Source organism: Oncorhynchus mykiss, chromosome 10 (assembly GCF_013265735.2).
Source record: "Oncorhynchus mykiss isolate Arlee chromosome 10, USDA_OmykA_1.1, whole genome shotgun sequence".
NCBI classification, from domain to species: Eukaryota; Metazoa; Chordata; class Actinopteri; order Salmoniformes; family Salmonidae; genus Oncorhynchus; species Oncorhynchus mykiss.
Genome location: NC_048574.1, coordinates 5,755,804 through 5,775,006, shown reverse-complemented (window position 1 = coordinate 5,775,006; position 19,203 = coordinate 5,755,804). Strand labels below are relative to the sequence as shown.

At 43.1% G+C, this 19,203-nt stretch overlaps 1 protein-coding gene across 1 annotated transcript in view; it reads right to left on the bottom strand.

Annotated features, from left to right (window-relative positions):
- The window catches only part of LOC110533272 (stonustoxin subunit alpha-like), an 83,991-nt gene that overhangs the window by 38,910 nt on the left and 25,878 nt on the right, over positions 1 to 19,203 (bottom strand). The window lies entirely within an intron of this gene.

Below are 19,203 nucleotides of genomic sequence, written 5' to 3'. Positions count from 1 at the left end.
TACGGAGCCTAAGAACACTTTTATATATAAAACAAATGTAGTCGAAGCAGACACACACATTTTTTTCAGGAAACAGTACCAAATATACAGTAAAAAAAATACTGTTTCCGGGAGCAAAAGCATTCACTGTCTGTTTTTGGTTATTTTCATATCTCATCTCTAAGAAAGTCAGAGACCTACAAGATCAACAAGAGAATGGGAAGCGATAAATCAAAAAACCGAGCGGACAAGGCAGAGAAAGACCTCAATCAAGCCAAAACGGAAAAAAAGAAAGTGAAGAATGGAAAGACGACTGAAAACGATTACAACCAACTCCTTGCTAAGAACGTGAGACTGGAAACAGAACAAAAGATGGAAGAAGAACGAAGACAGGAGCTCGAGAAGGAAAGACTACAATTAATGGAACACAATAGACAGCGAGAGAAAGATGAAAGGACCAGGATTAAGCAGGAGAAAGAGATTGTAAAAGGAGATCAGAACACTGTATAAAAAAAGGGCATAAACTGTTTAATTTATCCACAAAATGTATTATTGAACAAAGCACACAAACATTGTAAACTTTTAATATCCACATTTGCACTGCCTGTTTTATTTTCCTCATTCTGTGTTTAAGTGGCGAGTGGTTTTATAACCCTGTTAGCCATCTTTTGGTTTTGTTTACCTGGCTGCCACCAAATGCTTTTCAAACCAATGCCTGTTAATATCTGAGAATCCTCTGTAGCATTGAAATTAATAGATTCTATTGATGCCTTGTTGTCCGATCTCTTCTCTGACACGTCACACCTGACACAGAAAAAATCTAAACAGTTAATTCAGGATGTATTTAAATTCAACTCTGATAGGCCGGCATTCAATGCAAGGCATGCTTTATATAAAATGTACATGTATCTTGACCAGACGAAGTATGTTGGCCAGTGGCGCCATTAGGCCTGGGCTTCCGGGGCTTCAGCCCTGGATGTTTTTGGTTCAGCCCGACCCTTTTGATGTTATTATTATTATCAATATTATTTAAAAAGTATATACATTTCAGTCTGAGTTTTCATAACCACACATCACTTGCGCTATGCACATTTTAATGACTAAAATAAACAATCCAATATACTTTGCTAGGCAGTAGCAGACACTGCAAGAAGCCCCTGGTGTGACTCAGTGTCTGCTGTGATTGGTAGAGATTTCACAACGCAGTGGACCGCTCCCGTCCCTTGACCCCACCCCTACAGCACCGGTTAGATGTCAATCCCATCACTCAGTAAAATGCCTCAACACAGCAAATATGGATACTCCAGAATTTCTTCCGAAAGGCAAATAAAGTGAGCGGGTTTGAGGCAGTAATGAATGCGGTAGAACAGCCAGAAAGTCAGAGTGCAGAAACAGAGCCACAGGTTTGGCGGTAGCTAACTAGACTCCATCAGCATAAGGGTAGGCTAATGCTAATAAGTTAGCGCTCAGTATCCTAAGCGAGTCTGAGTTATTTAACAGTATATTTAGTGAATGGGAAAGCTAAGAATGTTTATATAAGTCATGAAATTAGGAAAAGTAGTTATTTCCAGCGATTGTATTGGATGGGTTTAGTTTCTGTAGCTAGCTAAATAAAAAAAGTAAAAATGAAGAGATGAGCAAATGTTTTTCTGACTGAAGCACATATCTTCTGACAGTGACACAGTGCCCTCCTGTGGACTGAAGCTGAACTTTACTACAACATATTTATCCCTTATTAAATTAGCACTTTGGGTGGTAGAACTGATGAAATTAACTGAATCATAGGTCTTAACTTCTCATTCTACAAGTAAACATGATTGGCTCATGTCTGTTATTTCCATATAGGCTTTGTAACTATTTGAGGCGTTCTGCATTAGCATTGAATAGCCCCTGCGATACACAACTTTTCAAGGAAGTCAGGAACCAATATACTCAGTCAGTTAGGAAAGCTAGAGCTAGATTTTTCAAACAGAAATTTCCATCCTGTAGCACTAATTCCAAAAAGTTTTGGGACACTGTAAAGTCCATGGAGAATAAGAGCACCTCCTCCCAGCTGCCAGCTGCACTGAGGCTAGGAAACTCTGTCACCACCGATAAATCTACGATAATCGATCATTTCAACAAGCATTTTTTTCTACGGCTGGCCATGCTTTCCACCTGGCTACCCCTACCCCGGCCAACAGCTCAGCACCCCCTGCAGAAACTTGGCTTTTGACTCTGTCAATCACTCGATAAAAGACAGTACTGTGCAGCCGTCTTCATCGACCTGGCCAAGGCTTTAGACTCCGTCAATCAACATATTCTTATCGGCAGACTCAACCGCCTTGGTTTCTCAAATGAATGCCTCGCCTGGTTCACCAACTACTTCTCAGATAGAGTTCCATGTGTCAAATCGAAGGGCTGTTGTCCGGACCTCTGGCAGTCTCTATGGGGGTGCCACAGGGTTCAATTCTCGGGCCGACTCTTTTCTCTGTATACATCAATGATGTCGCTCTTGCTGCTGGTGATTCTCTGATCCACCTCCACGCAGATGACACCATTCTGTATACATCTGGCCCTTCATTGGATACTGTGTTAACAAACCTCCAAACGAGCTTCAATGACATACAACTCTCCTTCCATGGCCTCCAACTGCTTTTAAATGCTAGTAAAACTAAATGCATGCTCTTCAATCGATTGTTGCCTGCACCCGCCCGACTAGCATCACTGCTCTGGACAGTTCTGACTTATAATATGTGGACAACTACAAATACCTAGGTGTCTGATTAGACTGTAAACTCTCCTTCCAGACTCATATTAAGCATCTCCAATCCAAAATTAAATCTAGAATTGGCTTCCTATTTCACAACAAAGCCTCCTTCACTCATGCTGCCAAACATACCCTCGTAAAACTGACTATCCTACCGATCCTTGACTTCGGCGATGTCATTTACAAAATAGCCTCCAACACTCGCCTCAGCAAACTGGATGTAGTCTATCACAGTGCCATCCGTTTTGTCACCAAAGCCCCATATACTTCCCAACACTGCGACCTGTCTGCTTTCGTTGGCTGGCCCTCACTGCATATCCATCGCCAAACCCACTGGCTCCAGGTCATCTATTAGTCTTTGCTTGGTAAAGCCCTGCCTTATCTCAGCTCACTGGTCCTTCCCAAAGCCAACACTTCCTTTGGCCGTCTTTCCTTCCAGTTCTCTGCTGCCAATGACTGGAATGAATAGCAAAAATCACTGAAGCTAGAGTCTTATATCTCCCTCTCTAACTTTAAGTGTCAGCTGTCAGAGCAGCTTACCGATCACTGTACCTGTACACAGCCCATCTGTAAATAGCCCACCCAGCTACCTCATCCCCATATTGTTATTTATCCTCTTGCTCTTTTGCACCCCAGTATCTCTACTTGCACATCACCGTCTGCACATCTATCACTCCAGTGTTAATGCTAAATTGTAATTATTTTGCCTCCATGGCCTATTTATTGCCTTACCTCCCTACTCTTCTACATTTACACACTGTACATAGATTTTTCTATTGTGTTATTGACTGTACGTTTGTTTATGTGTAACTCTGTGTTGTTGTTTTTGTCGCACTGCTTTGCTTTATCTTGGCCAGGTCACAGTTGTAAATGAGAACTTGTTCTCAACTGGTCTACCTGGTTAAATAAAGGTGTTCACAACTGGCCTACCTGGTTAAATAAAGGTGTTCTCAACTGGCCTACCTGGTTAAATAAAGGTTAAATAAAATAAAAATAAAAAGAACTGCCCATTATTAAATTGAAATAATTATTTTAATTATTAAGCTACTTACTTTTTCTATTGTTGCATTGCAGAGAGGTGAAGTAAGCATTTCATTGCACTGTGCTCCATGTTTATGACAAATAATCAAACTTGAATTTAGACCAGGGGGAGGGAAGCCAGATAGAGGGGAAAAGATGGCCAGCCTTGTGGTCATATTGTACACTGAACAAAACGATGAAAATACATAGGCCTTTAAATTGTGTCCTCAAATGTTTTGTATTCTAAAAATCTCACATTAGCTGGTAGAACTGACGAGGTCTTACATCTCATTCCGTTCTATAAGTACATTTGGCTTATATTCATAAAGCCTAGAGGGCTATGCAGTTTATCTGTCGTGTTTGGAGTTGTGTTGCGCTGTTATGTGAACACTTGCATTTTTCTTTAGTTCAGTTAACCTGGTTGTGTCAGTATAGTAGGATAGGGCTGTAACGGTACAGGTATACCTACCAAACCGTTCGACATGGGGAACACTGTTCGGTCCGCACTGTGAACCTGAATGAATACTAAAAACATTTTAAAAATAATAAAAACGCCATGCCTACGCTGCGTTGAATGCCACTGCCTCGTGAGTAAAGCTGAAAAAACATTGTAGGTTATTCTGTTAAAACAACTACAATTTATGCGCACATTGTAATCAAAATGTGAATGTTAACTGACGGATTTGAAACGCTCCTTTTGTGAGGTGCAGCCGGGAACTCTGTAGATGGTGAGTGGTGGGATTGATCAACCAGAATTGGAGAATCCTCCATCGTATAAATCTCCCGTTTGGGTACATTTTGGTTTCACTGTCGATTACAACAGCGATGGACAGAGTTGTGGATAATATGTTGTTAATATGTTCTCTACTGCTCAACAAGAATCGCCCAGAGTGGCGCGTGTAGCTTGTCGGCCAATCACAAGTCATCAAAGTGCCACTACAGTCATAGAGCCTCCGTGTGGTACTAAATAATCATATCGGATGATAAATATTCTAGCTATGACAAGCAACACGTTCGTATTCTTGCGCAAATCGGCTTGTTATGGTTGGTTTCTATTTCTCCTTGCCTCCTTCTTCTGTGCGTTTTATGGCAGACAACACCCCAAAAGGTGTACTGCCGCCACCAACTGGACAGTTTGAAAACCAAAACATTTAAATAAAATAATGTCGTAAATAAATCCATATGTATTAGTGAAACTAACTTAATCCATCCTAATAAAAATAGTACATTGCCAAAGCAAACAAAACTCCCACTTCCTTCCTTCCTTCTTTTAATTCTCCAGATCTCACTTCTCAGGCTCTAGAACCTGAGAGGGATGGTACGTCTTGTGACAATATTGCATGTGACTCCTTCGCTGAGAAATCTTTCAGCCCTGGGAACCGCTCCGCTGCAATCACTATGATTTCTATCTTCCTGGACCTCTTCTCCACCTTGGCGGTGCCATTAATTACCACAGCTATAAAGACCAAAGTCCACCTTGTTAATCCTTCCCTGAGAAATCTTTCAGCCCTGGGAACCGCTCCGCTGCAATCACTATGATTTCTATCTTCCTGGACCTCTTCTCCACCTTGGCAGTGCCATTAATTACCACAGCTATAAAAAGACACAAAGTCCACCTTCTCTCCACCTCGGCAGTGCGTTATTTACCACAGCTATAAAGGCCACAAAGTCCACCTCCTTAACCTTTAAAATGTCCGGATCCTGCTGGTGAAAGGAAACCCCTGCAGCCTGCAGTGTAGGCCTATCCACCACCATGGACTCTTTTGATGCACCATTCAACCCCTCAACCCCTTTTCACAGCTGCTGCTTATGAAATGCTCTGTACAACCCTGGCTTTGGCCGCCTCGTTCTCTTTCACCCGTGTAAAGTATTCAGAAGAAGATGTGGCTCCATGGTTCCCACCGCAATTGCAACAAGTTTTAAGTTCCTCGGCATACACATCACAGACAAACTGAATTGGTCCACCCACACAGACAGCATCGTGAAGAAGCAGCGCCTCTTCAACCTCAGGAGGCTGAAGAAATTTGGCTCGTCACCAAAAGCACTCACAAACTTCTACAGATGCACAATCGAGAGCATCCTGTCGGGCTGTATCACCGCCTGGTATGGCAACTGCTCCACCCACAACCGTAAGGCTCTCCAGAGGGTAGTGAGGTCTGCACAACGCATCACCGGGGGAAAACTACCTGCCCTCCAGGACACCTACACCACCCGATGTCACAGGAAGGCCATAAAGATCATCAAGGACAACAACCACCCGAGCCACTGCCTGTTCACCCCGCTATCATCCACAAGGCGAGGTCAGTACAGGTGCATCAAAGCTGGGACCGAGAGACTGAAAAACAGCTTCTATCTCAAGGCCATCAGACTGTTAAACAGCCACCACTAACATTGAGTGGCTGCTGCCAACACACTGACTCAACTCCAGCCACTTTAATAATGGGAATTGATGGGAAATGATGTAAAATATATCACTAGCCACTTTAAACAATGCTACCTAATATAATGTTTACATACCCCACATTATTCATCTCATATGTATATGTATATACTGTACTCTATATCATCTACTGCATCTTTATGTAATACATGTATCACTAGCCACTTTAACTATGCCACTTTGTTTACATACTCATCTCATATGTATATACTGTACTCGATACCATCTACTGTATATTGCCTATGCCGCTCTGTACCATCACTCATTCATATATCCTTATGTACATATTCTTTATCCCTTTACACTTGTGTGTATATGGTAGTAGTTTTGGAATTGCTAGCTAGATTACTCGTTGGTTATTACTGCATTGTCGGAACTAGAAGCACAAGCATTTCGCTACACTCGCATTAACATCTGCTAACCATGTGTATGTGACCATTAACATCTGCTAACCATGTGTATGTGACCATTAACATCTGCTAACCATGTGTATGTGACCATTAACATCTGCTAACCATGTGTATGTGACCATTAACATCTGCTAACCATGTGTATGTGACCATTAACATCTGCTAACCATGTGTATGTGACAAACAAAATTTGATTTGATTTGATTTGAACACGTCGCATATTTATTATTTTTATAACATGTCATAAGATCTTTTCCACAACTAGGACATCTCGGTTTCTCCCTTCTGAAAACACTACTTCGCTACATGACCAAAAGCTCTGCAACGATCCCACTGCATTGGTCTTTGGAGAAAAGCTCTGACTCTGTAAGTTAATAAATTAACTGCACTTGAGTAGGGAGAGACTCCCTATCAAAAACCGGGCATCCGGCAGGCATCAATCACTCTCTTCAACATCTACTTCCCACGATACCCCAGATATTACCCCCTTGATAGGTGCCCTGCTCCTAAGAGACACAAACAGACAACGCACGGTATCTCTGTGCATTCAAATTGCCATCGATAAAATGCAATTGTGTTCGTTGTCCGTAGCTTATGCCTGCCCATACCATAAACCCACCACCACGGGGTGCTCTGTTTACGATGTTGACATCAGCAAACCGCTCTCCCACGTGACGCCATACTTGCTGTTTTCCATCTGCCCGGTACAATTGAAACTGAGATTAATCTGTGAAGAGCATACTTCTCTAGCGTGCCAGTGGCCATTGAAGGTGAGCATTTTCCCACTGATAATGTCTTGATAAATAAATAAGTACCATCAAATATAAGAATTAGACAAAGTAGGGAACTTTATTTTCAGAGGGGAAGGATGTGATTCTGTTCAATGAGAGATGAAGGAACATAATGTTGCTTTATATAATGTTAATGAACAAAGAATGAGAATGATTAGGGTTAATATTATAGATTCCAATAGCACGAGATGATAAACTAATAAGAAATTAATAAATTCATGTATAAAAAAACAATATAGCACCAACTGACCTCTGAACTCTCACTCCATCATATACACTGAGTACTAACAGTTATGAACCCCTGCTCTTTCCATGACCTTTGCAATAACGTTATGGTGGATTACATGGAAATGATGTCCATTTCCTTGGAACTATCTTTAAAAATGAGGTTGCATGAACACGAAAAAAATAACGAAATTCATTTGATTTTGAGAGGAAATGTCTGTGTCTTCGGCCCTCTGAAGTCAGTCTTCACTACCAGCCCTACCACCCCTGGGCCTGGTGCTGGGGGATGTTGTCATATGTAACGGATGTGAAACGGCTAGCTTAGTTAGCGGTGTGCGCTAAATAGCGTTTCAATCAGTGACGCCACTTGCTCTGAGACCTTGAAGTAGTTGTTCCCCTTGCTCTGCAAGGGCCGTGGCTTTTGTGGAGCGATGGGTAATGGTGCTTCGTGGGTGACTGTTGTTGAGGTGTGCAGAGGGTCCCTGGTTCACGCCCGGGTATGGGCGAGGGGACGGTTTAAACTTATACTGTTACACATATGCAAGACACACTTCTCCGCCATGCAGCACCAGCCCTACCACCCTGGGCCTGGTGCTGGTGCTGGGGGATGTTGTCATAGGCAAGAAACACTTCTCCGCCATGCAGTACCAGCCCTACCACCCTGGGCCTGGTGCTGGTGCTGGGGGATGTTGTCATAGGCAAGAAACACTTCTCCGCCATGCAGTACCAGCCCTACCACCCTGGGCACCTTAAATACATCAAGGGTGGGTTCAGGAAGGCTGGGATTTTCCCCCTGAACCGGACGGTCTATGACCACATCCAGTTGGTGAGGATCACAGCAGCGGCCCCCCATCGCTGCCCCCACAGCAGTGTCCACCGCAGCCCCCAGGGTGGGTTCCCCATGAGGAATGGTGGTGTCACATCTGCGCCCACTACGCCCTCTGGTGTTCATCCGGTGTCGTCCTAACCTTCAGTTCTCCCCATGTATACACACACTCTCTCTCTCTTGGTGTGATTGTGTGGTTGGAGACAGGTGTGCTGGAGTGAGAGCAGATTCCTACCAGCTGCAAATCGTCCCATAAAGACCTCAAGACCTCTACATTTACTCATCCCTGCCACCTCCACTCTGCCAGATCGTAATCTCTGCTCAGTCAGTTATCACTCTAGCCTTTTGTCTATTCTTAAGATTCTGCTGCTCTGCTTTGCTCGTTTTCCTGCCTTACACCATTTTTGTCCTCTCCTTGCAGTTACCGCTCTGTCTCTGTCTCCTGTTCCACATCTCACCACCAACCACCTTCCTCTGGATATCACCACAATTACCTTGGATTCCCTTCAGGACCTGTTCCCCTGTTCTACTCAGCCAACTCCAACCTCACTCTACACTCCTGGTTTTTGCAACTCATCTGAGCTACCCCGTTTCTGCACTCCCCATTTCTCTGTGATCGATAAACCTTTTTTGTGCATTTTTTGTGCATACACACAGCTGTACATTTCAATGAAACATGGTGAAGCCCCAAAATTGCCCTCGCTAGAAGCATGTGTTTCAGACACAAGGAAGTGGATGGCTGCAAACTTTCTACTTTTAAACTCGGACAAAACAGAGATGCTGGTTCCTAAGTCCCAAGAAACAAAGAGATCTTCTGTTGAATCTGACAATTCATCTTAATGGTTGTACAATCGTCTCAAATAAAAACTGTGAAGGACCCCGGCGTAACTCTGGACCCTGATCTCTCTTTTCAAGAACATATCAAGACCATTTCAAGGACAGCTTTTTCCCATCTACGTAACATTGCAAAAATCAGAAACTTTCTGTCCAAAAATGATGCAGAAAAATTAATCCATGCTTTTGTCACTTCTAGGTTAGACTACTGCAATGCTCTACTTTCCGGCTACCCGGATAAAGCCCTAAATAAACTTCAGTTAGTGCTAAATACAGCTGCTAGATAGAATCCTGACTAGAACCAAAAAAATTGATCATATTACTCCAGTGCTAGCCTCCCTACACTGGCTTCCTGTCAAAGCAAGGGCTGATTTCAAGGTTTTACTGCTAACCTACAAAGCATTACATGGGCTTGCTCCTACCTATCTCTCTGATTTGGTCCTGCCGTACATACCTACACGTACGCTACGGTCACAAGACGCAGGCCTCCTAATTGTCCCTAGAATTTCTAAGCAAACAGCTGGAGGCAGGGCTTTCTCCTATAGAGCTCCATTTTTATGGAATGGTCTGCCTACCTATGTCAGAGACGCAAACTCGGTCTCAACCTTTAAGTCTTTACTGAAGACTCATCTCTTCAGTGGGTCATATGATTGAGTGTAGTCTGGCCCAGGAGTGGGAAGGTGAACGGAAAGGCTCTGGAGCAACGAACCGCCCTTGCTGTCTCTGCCTGGCCGGTTCCCCTCTTTCCACTGGGATTCTCTGCCTCTAACCCTATTACAGGGGCTGAGTCACTGGCTTACCGGGGCTCTCTAATACCGTCCCTGGAAGGGGTGCGTCACCTGAGTGGGTTGATTCACTGATGTGGTCATCCTGTCTGGGTTGGCGCCCCCCCTTGGGTTGTGCCGTGGCGGAGATCTTTGTGGGCTATACTCAGCCTTGTCTCAGGATGGTAAGTTGGTGGTTGAAGATATCCCTCTAGTGGTGTGGGGGCTGTGCTTTGGCAAAGTGGGTGGGGTTATATCCTTCCTGTTTGGCCCTGTCCGGGGGTGTCCTCGGATGGGGCCACAGTGTCTCCTGACCCCTCCTGTCTCAGCCTCCAGTATTTATGCTGCAGTAGTTTATGTGTCGGGGGGCTAGGGTCAGTTTGTTATATCTCAAATCAAATCAAATCAAATAAAATTTTATTTGTCACATACACATGGTTAGCAGATGTTAATGCGAGTGTAGCGAAATGCTTGTGCTTCTAGTTCTGACAATGCAGTAATAACCAACAAGTAATCTAACTAACAATTCCAAAACTACTGTCTTGTACACAGTGTAAGGGGATAAAGAATATGTACATAAGGATATATGAATGAGTGATGGTACAGAGCAGCATAGGCAAGATACAGTACATGGTATCGAGTACAGTATGTACAAATGAGATGAGTATGTAAACAAAGTGGCATAGTTTAAAGTGGCTAGTGATACATGTATTACATAAGGATACAGTCGATGATATAGAGTACAGTATATACGTATGCATATGAGATTAATAATGTAGGGTAAGTAACATTATATAAGGTAGCATTGTTTAAAGTGGCTAGTGATATATTTACATCATTTCCCATCAATTCCCATTATTAAAGTGGCTGGAGTTGAGTCAGTGTCAGTGTGTTGGCAGCAGCCACTCAATGTTAGTGGTGGCTGTTTAACAGTCTGATGGCCTTGAGATAGAAGCTGTTTTTCAGTCTCTCGGTCCCAGCTTTGATGCACCTGTACTGACCTCGCCTTCTGGATGATAGCGGGGTGAACAGGCAGTGGCTCGGGTGGTTGATGTCCTTGATGATCTTTATGGCCTTCCTGTGACATCGGGTGGTGTAGGTGTCCTGGAGGGCAGGTAGTTTGCCCCCGGTGATGCGTTGTGCAGACCTCACCACCCTCTGGAGAGCCTTACGGTTGAGGGCTGAGCAGTTGCCGTACCAGGCGGTGATACAGCCCGCCAGGATGCTCTCGATTGTGCATCTGTAGAAGTTTGTGAGTGCTTTTGGTGACAAGCCGAATTTCTTCAGCCTCCTGAGGCTGAAGAGGCGCTGCTGCGCCTTCTTCACAATGCTGTCTGTGTGAGTGGACCAATTCAGTTTGTCTGTGATGTGTATGCCGAGGAACTTAAAACTTGCTACCCTCTCCACTACTGTTCCATCGATGTGGATAGGGGGGTGTTCCCTCTGCTGTTTCCTGAAGTCCACAATCATCTCCTTAGTTTTGTTGACGTTGAGTGTGAGGTTATTTTCCTGACACCACACTCCGAGGGCCCTCACCTCCTCCCTGTAGGCCGTCTCGTCGTTTTTGGTAATCAAGCCTACCACTGTTGTGTCGTCCGCAAACTTGATGATTGAGTTGGAGGCGTGCGTGGCCACGCAGTCGTGGGTGAACAGGGAGTACAGGAGAGGGCTCAGAACGCACCCTTATGGGGCCCCAGTGTTGAGGATCAGCGGGGAGGAGATGTTGTTGCCTACCCTCACCACCTGGGGGCGGCCCGTCAGGAAGTCCAGTACCCAGTTGCACAGGGCGGGGTCGAGACCCAGGGTCTCGAGCTTGATGACGAGCTTGGAGGGTACTATGGTGTCTGGAGTACTTCTCCTGTCCTATTCGGTGTCCTGTGAATTTAAGTGTGCTCTCTCTAATTCTCTCTTTCTCTCTTTCTTTCTCTCTCTCGGAGGACCTGAGCCCTAGGACCATGCCCCAGGACTACCTGGCATGATGACTCCTTGCTGTCCCCAGTCCACCTGGCCGGGCTGCTGCTCCAGTTTCAACTGTTCTGCCTTATTATTATTCGACCATGCTGGTCATTTATGAACATTTGAACATCTTGGCCATGTTCTATTATAATCTCCACCCGGCACAGCCAGAAGAGGACTGGCCACCCACATAGCCTGGTTCCTCTCTAGGTTTCTTCCTAGGTTTTGGCCTTTCTAGGGAGTTTTTCCTAGCCACCGTGCTTCTACACCTGCATTGCTTGCTGTTTGGGGTTTTAGGCTGGGTTTCTGTACAGCACTTTGAGATATCAGCTGATGTACGAAGGGCTATATAAATTGATTTGATTTTAGATAAAGGCTCAGGGTGGGTTCCCCTTGAGGAATGGTGGAAGAATAAAGGCTCAGGGGGGGTTCCCCTTGAGGAATGGTGGAAGAATAAAGGCTCAGGGTGGGTTCCCCATGAGGAATGGTGGAAGAATAAAGGCTCAGGATGGGTTCCCCATGCAGAATGGTGGAAGAATAAAGGCTCAGGGTGGGTTCCCCTTGAGGAATGGTGGAAGAATAAAGGCTCAGGATAGGTTCCCCATGAGGAATGGTGGAAGAATAAAGGCTCAGGGTGGGTTCCCCATGAGGAATGGTGGAAGAATAAAGGCTCAGGATAGGTTCCCCATGAGGAATGGTGGAAGAATAAAGGCTCAGGGTGGGTTCCCCATGAGGAATGGTGGAAGAATAAAGGCTCAGGGTGGGTTCCCCTTGAGGAATGGTGGAAAAACATTTTTAGGATTAAGGGAAAAATAAATAGAAGCAGTGAAAAAAGTAGGAGAAAAAGGCAGGCTGGCAATACCCCATAATAACACAGCAAAAACAGGTTTTTAGACACTAATTTATATAAATAAACTGAAATAAAACATTTACATAAGTATTCAGACCCTTTACTCAGTACTTTGTTGAAGCAACTTTTGCAGCGATTATAGCCTTAGGTCTTCTTGGGTATGATGCTACAAGCTTGGCACAACTGTATTTGGGGAGTTTCTCCCATTCTTCTCTGCAGATCACTCTCAAGCTCTATCAAGTTCGAGGGGGAGCGTCGCTGTACAGCTATTTTTAGGTCTCTCCAGAGCCGTTCAATCGGGTTCAAGTCCGGGCTCTGGCTGGACCACTCCAGGACATTCAGAGACTAGCCCCGAAGCCAGTCCTGCGTTGTCTTGGCTGTGTGCTAAGGGGTGTTGTCTTGTTGGGAGGTGAACCTTCGCCCCAGTCTGAGGTCCTGAGCACTCTGGAGCAGGTTTTCATCAAGGATCTTTCTGTACTTTGCTCAGTTCATCTTTCCCTCGATCCTGACTAGAGGACGTCGAATGCGGGAGGGGAGGAGCGGGAGTAGACATGACAGATGCACTGGAGTCATTAGTTACTGTGGCAATTAAAATCGGAGCTGACCAAAGCTCAAATAAACCTAGTTGACGATCAAAATACTAAATATAGAGATGTTTTTATGTTAAATACATGTTTAGATTAGTGTATTGGATACATCTCTTATATTTACTTCCTAAAGTGTTTCCATTCCCCTTTAACCTCTAGTGACTCCCCATCCCGCGTGAGGGAGCGTAATCATCGACTGACACTAATTAGCATAACGCAACGGACATAAATATTCCTAGAAAATATTCCTATTCATGAAAATCACAAGTGAAATATATTGAGACACAGCTTAGCCTTTTGTTAATCACCCTGTCATCTCAGATTTTCAAAAATATGCTTTACAGCCAAAGCTAGACAAGCATTTGTTGTAAGTTTATCGATAGCCTAGCATAGCATTTTGTCCAGCTAGCAGCAGGTAACTTGGTCACGGAAATCAGAAAAGCAATCAAATTAAATAGTTTACCTTTGATGAGCTTCGGATGTTTTCACTCACGAGACTCCCAGTTAGATAGCCAATGTTCCTTTTTTCCAAAAATAATATCAAATTAGCTCCATGATATCGACAGAAACATGGCAAACGTTGTTTATAATCAATCCTCAAGGTGTTTTTGAAGTATCTATTCGATAATATATCCATTAGTTTTTCAGTAGGACCGATTGGAATAATGGCTACCTCTGTATTTTACGCGAGAATCACTCTGGGAGCCATCAGGTTACCAGTTGGATCAAAATACTAAATATAGAGATGTTTTTATGTTAAATACATGTTTAGATTAGTGGATTGAATACATCTCTTATGTTTACTGCCTAAAGTGTTTCCATTCCCCTTTAAGTCATGCTCTGTTTCTGTTATTTTTCATGATGTTAGAATTTGATGATGTAGAACCTATTGGAATTTATTTCCCCAAACTGAAGGCCTCGGTCCATTATTCACAGTTGTTATTCTGTACCTACATGAATGTCAATCAAAACTCACTATGCAGTAAGGACAATGTAATAAAGTTTATATTCACCTTCACCCATCAGTGCATGGGCATTGTACTGGAGTTGTACTGTACTCAAAGTAGCATACAAAGCAGAAATACAATTAATCTGATCTACTCAATGACCACCAGTAGGCTACTGTAGCAGTCTGTATCCACTAGAGCCGTGGTTCCTACCCAGGGGTACAAGGACATCTGGGGGTACTTGGCCTTTCCACAGGGGGTACCTAAGAAGACTCATGAGACCATAGGCTGACTGTTAAACTGCACACGAGGGAGTCCTTCAGGAATACTCTGGGCAGAGCAAACATCGGTTTGGGAACCACTGAGCTCGAGGATAAACTCTGTCTCCAATGTTACTGTTTAACAGCCACATAGGCTTCCATTTACTCATGTGATTTATAAGAAGAGTGTGGGGATGGGGTGGTCACATGCTTTACAAGAAAGAGAGATATGGTCAACGACCGTACAGATTGAAGATGGGGGGTGTAGCAGTGTCGTTTCTTGGGCTCTTGTTGGGCCTTTCCCTTTCCAGACATTTCCTGTCTAAATAAAAGGAAATCAGTTATTTTTGGGGGAGTTTCATGCAACATGATTAATTAAGGCAGTTCCAAGGAAATGGACTCACAAATGTGAGTGTCGACCCAAAAACTCCCTTCAAATTCGACACAAACTTTCAAATAGGTACAGTATGTATTGAGACAATAAATAAACTCTTTATAGTGTTTTATTGACATTTTACAGGTGATAAGTTGGACAAATCGGGTGAAAAAAGCAGTTTCCCCACACGCCATATCTTCCCCTTCCACTATCGCTCAGTAGCCTTCGCTTTCCCCTCCGGCATTTTTAAAAGACCCGGAGAAGCTCCATTACCTCCTTTAATCGGCGGCAGGGTAGCCTAGTGGTTAGTGTTGGACTAGTAACCGGAAGGTTGCAAGTTCAAACCCCCGAGCTGAGTTGTCACTGGGAGAGTGAATCGAAGAGATGTTAGGTCAGGTGACGACAATGAAGATGACAACAATTAGTAATTCAAACATGAACTGTCCAAGCTATCTGCCCCTGAACAGGCAGTTAACCCACTGTTCCTAGGCCGTCATTGTAAATAAGAATTTGTTCTTAACTGACTTGCCTAGTTAAATAAAGGTAAAAAAATTAAAAATAAAATAAAAAATCATGCAGAGACGGGCAGCGTTGTTGACTTTGCTGGAAAGTGGAGAAATTGTGTTTTTTTTAACATTACAGTTGACTTGGTAGCATTTCATTTTGGGGGGCTAAAATAAGGTCAAGTGTATGGAGCACTGTGATGTACGGAACACCGTTAGGTAGCAGTGTCTCTAGCTGGTACGTCCTTTCTCTTCAGGACATGGGGCCACTTTTCCAAAATGTGTGGGTCCTTAGGTAGCTGATTGCAGCTTACTGAGCATTTTTTTTGGGGGGGGGGCTGATTCATACAGCTTGGCGCTATACAGTTAGTTTGAATTACTAATTGTTGTCATCTTCGTTGTCGTCACCTAACCTCACTCTCTTCGAATCACTCTCCGTGCGACAACTCAATACCACAGACAATTAGCTGATTCCTGCCAGTGACTCCCTGGCGTCAGTTGTTACTATGCCAATTTAAATGGCGCTGACCGTAGCTCAAATAAATCTTGTTGACGATCAAAATACTAAATATAGAGATGTTTTTATGTTAAATGCACATGTTTAGATTAGTGGATTGAATACATCTATTATATTTACTGACTAAAGTGTTTCCATTCCCCTTTAAGTCATGCTCTGTTTCTGTTATTTTCATGATTTAAGAATTTGATATGATGTAGAACCTATTGGAATTTATTTCCCAACTGAAGGCCTAAATCCATTATTTACACTTTGCCAATGATTACATTGTTATTTTGTACCTATATGAATGTCAATCAAAACTCACTATGCAGTAAGGACAATGTAATAACGTTTATATTCACCTTCACCCATCAGTTTATGGGCATTGTACTGGAGTTGTACTGTACTCAAAGTAGCATACAAAGCAGAAATAATCAGATCAACTCCATGACCACCAGTAGGCTACTGTAGCAGTCTGTATCCACTAGAGCCGTGGTTCCTACCCAGGGGTACTAGGACGTCTGGGGGTACTTGGCCTTTCCACAGGGGGTACCTGAGAAGACTCATGAGACCATAGGCTGACTGTTAAACTGCACATGAGGGAGCACTTCAGGACTACTCTGGGCAGAGCAAACATCAGTTGGTTGTACATTAACATAAAACGTTTGGGAACCACTGACCTAGAAGATAAACTCTGTCTCCAATGTTACAGTATAACAGCCACAGAGGCTTCCATTTACTCATGTGATTTACAAGAAGAGTGTGGGGATGGGGTGGTCGTGTTGTACAAGAAAGAGAGATATGGTCAACGACCGTACAGACTGAAGATGGGGGGTGTAGCAGTGTCATTTCTTGGGCTCTTGTTGGGCCTTTCCCTTTCCATATATTTCTTGTCTTGATAATTTTATTTTACCTTTATTTAATTAAAGTCAGTTAAGAACAAATTCTTATTTTCAATGACGACGTAGGAACAGTGTGTTAACTACCTTGTTCACGGGCAGATCGACAGATTTACAAGAAGAGGATTTGAACTTGCAACCTTTACGGTTACGAGTCCAACACTCTAACCACTAGGCTACCTACCGTCCCTACACTCTAACCACTAGGCTACCTACCGTCCCTACACTCTAATCACTAGGCTACCCTGCCGCCCCATGAAAGGAATAAAAGATATAAAAGGAAATCAGTTATTTTTGGGGGGGTTTCATGCAACATGATTAATTAAAGCAGTTCCAAGGAAATTGACTCACAAATGTGGACATCATTTCTGTGTAATCCAACATAACGTTATTACATTGAGCAGGTGTTCATAACTTATTGTACTCGGTGCATATGATGGCTTGAGAGGTCAGAGGTCAGTTGGTGTTACAACTGTTGTTAGTTGTTATATTTATTTTTATGTTAATATTGCTGCTTTATACAGTAATTTACTAACGCTATGTAGTTTATACAATTACTTATTTTGTGCTTTTGGAAGTTGTAGTATAAACCCTAATCATTCTCATGCGTTGTTCATTAACATTATATAAAGTGCCATTATGTTCCTTCATCTCTCATTGAACAGAATCACATCCTTCCCCTCTGAAAATAAAGTTCCCTACTTTGCCCAATTCATCAATTAAAACTGTATTTATTTATTTATCAAGACAGTGTCAATAGTGATTGTAAAGTGAATTACTTGTGAGTTCATCAATACAGTAGTTAATTCAATCCCTAAGGAGTTCTTTTGCGTCATCACTGTGAGCCATCATGACTCTCAAAAGCCGAGACACACAGTTAACTTGTGAAGCAAAGGTCAGCGCCGCCCTAAAACCCCTATTCAAATTCGACACAAACTTTCAAATAGGTACAGTATGTATTGAGACATTAAATAAACTCTTTATAGTGTTTTATTGACATTTTACAGGTGATAAGTTGGACAAATCGGGTGAAAAAAGCAGTTTCCCCACACGCCATATCTTCCCCTTCCACTATGGCTCAGTAGCCTTCGCTTTCCCCTGCGGCATTTTTAAAAGACCCGGCGAAGCTCCATTACCTCCTTCAATCATGCAGAGACGGGCAGCGTGGAGGTCTCGTTGTTGACTTTGCTGGAAAGTGGAGATATTGTGGGTTTTTTTTACATTACAGTTGACTTGGTAGCATTTAATTTTGGGGGGCTAAAATAAGGTCAAGTGTATGGAGCACTGTGATGTACGGAACACCGTTAGGTAGCAGTGGCTCTAGCTGGTATGTCCTTTCTCTTCAGGACATGGGGCCACTTCTCCAAAATGTGTGGGTCCTTAGGTAGCCGATGGCAGCTTACTGAGCATTTTTTTTTTCTTGGGGGGGGGGGGGGGATTCGTACAGCTTGGCGCTATACAGTTCGTTTGAATTACTAACTGTTGTCGTTTTCATTGTCCGCACCTGACCTCACTCTCTTCGATTCAGTCTCCGTGCGACAACTCAATACCACAGACAATTAGCTGATTCCTGCCAGTGACTCCCTGGCGTCAGTTGTTACTATGGCAATTAAAATCGGTGCTGACCGTAGCTCAAGTAAACCTTTTTGACGATCAAAATACTAAATATAGAGATGTTTTTATGTTAAATACATGTTTAGATTAGTGGATTGAATACATATCTTATATTTACTGCCTAAAGTGTTTCCATTCCCCTTTAAGTGATGCTGTTTCTGGTATTTTTCATGATTTAAGAATTTAAGATTTATTTTTTATTTTATTTCACCTTTATTTAACCAGGTAGACTAGTTGAGAACAAGTTCTGATTTGCAACTGCGACCTGGCCAAGATAAAGCAAAGCAGTGTGAACAGACAACACAAAGTTACACATGGAGTAAGTAAACAATTAACAAGTCAATAACACAGTAGAAAAAAAGGGGAGTCTATACAGTATACATTGTGTGCAAAAGGCATGAGGAGGTAGACGAATAATTACAATTTTGCAGGTTAATAACACTGGAGTGATAAATGATCAGATGGTCATGTACAGGTAGTGTGTATTAGTGTGCATATTAGTGTGCAAAAGAGCAGAAAAGTAAATAAAAAAATAAAATAATAAAAACAGTATGGGGATGAGGTAGGTAAAAATGGATGGGCTATTTACCGATAGACTATGTACAGCTGCGGCGCTCGGTTAGCTGCTCAGATAGCAGATGTTTGAAGTTGGTGAGGGAGATAAAAGTCTCCAA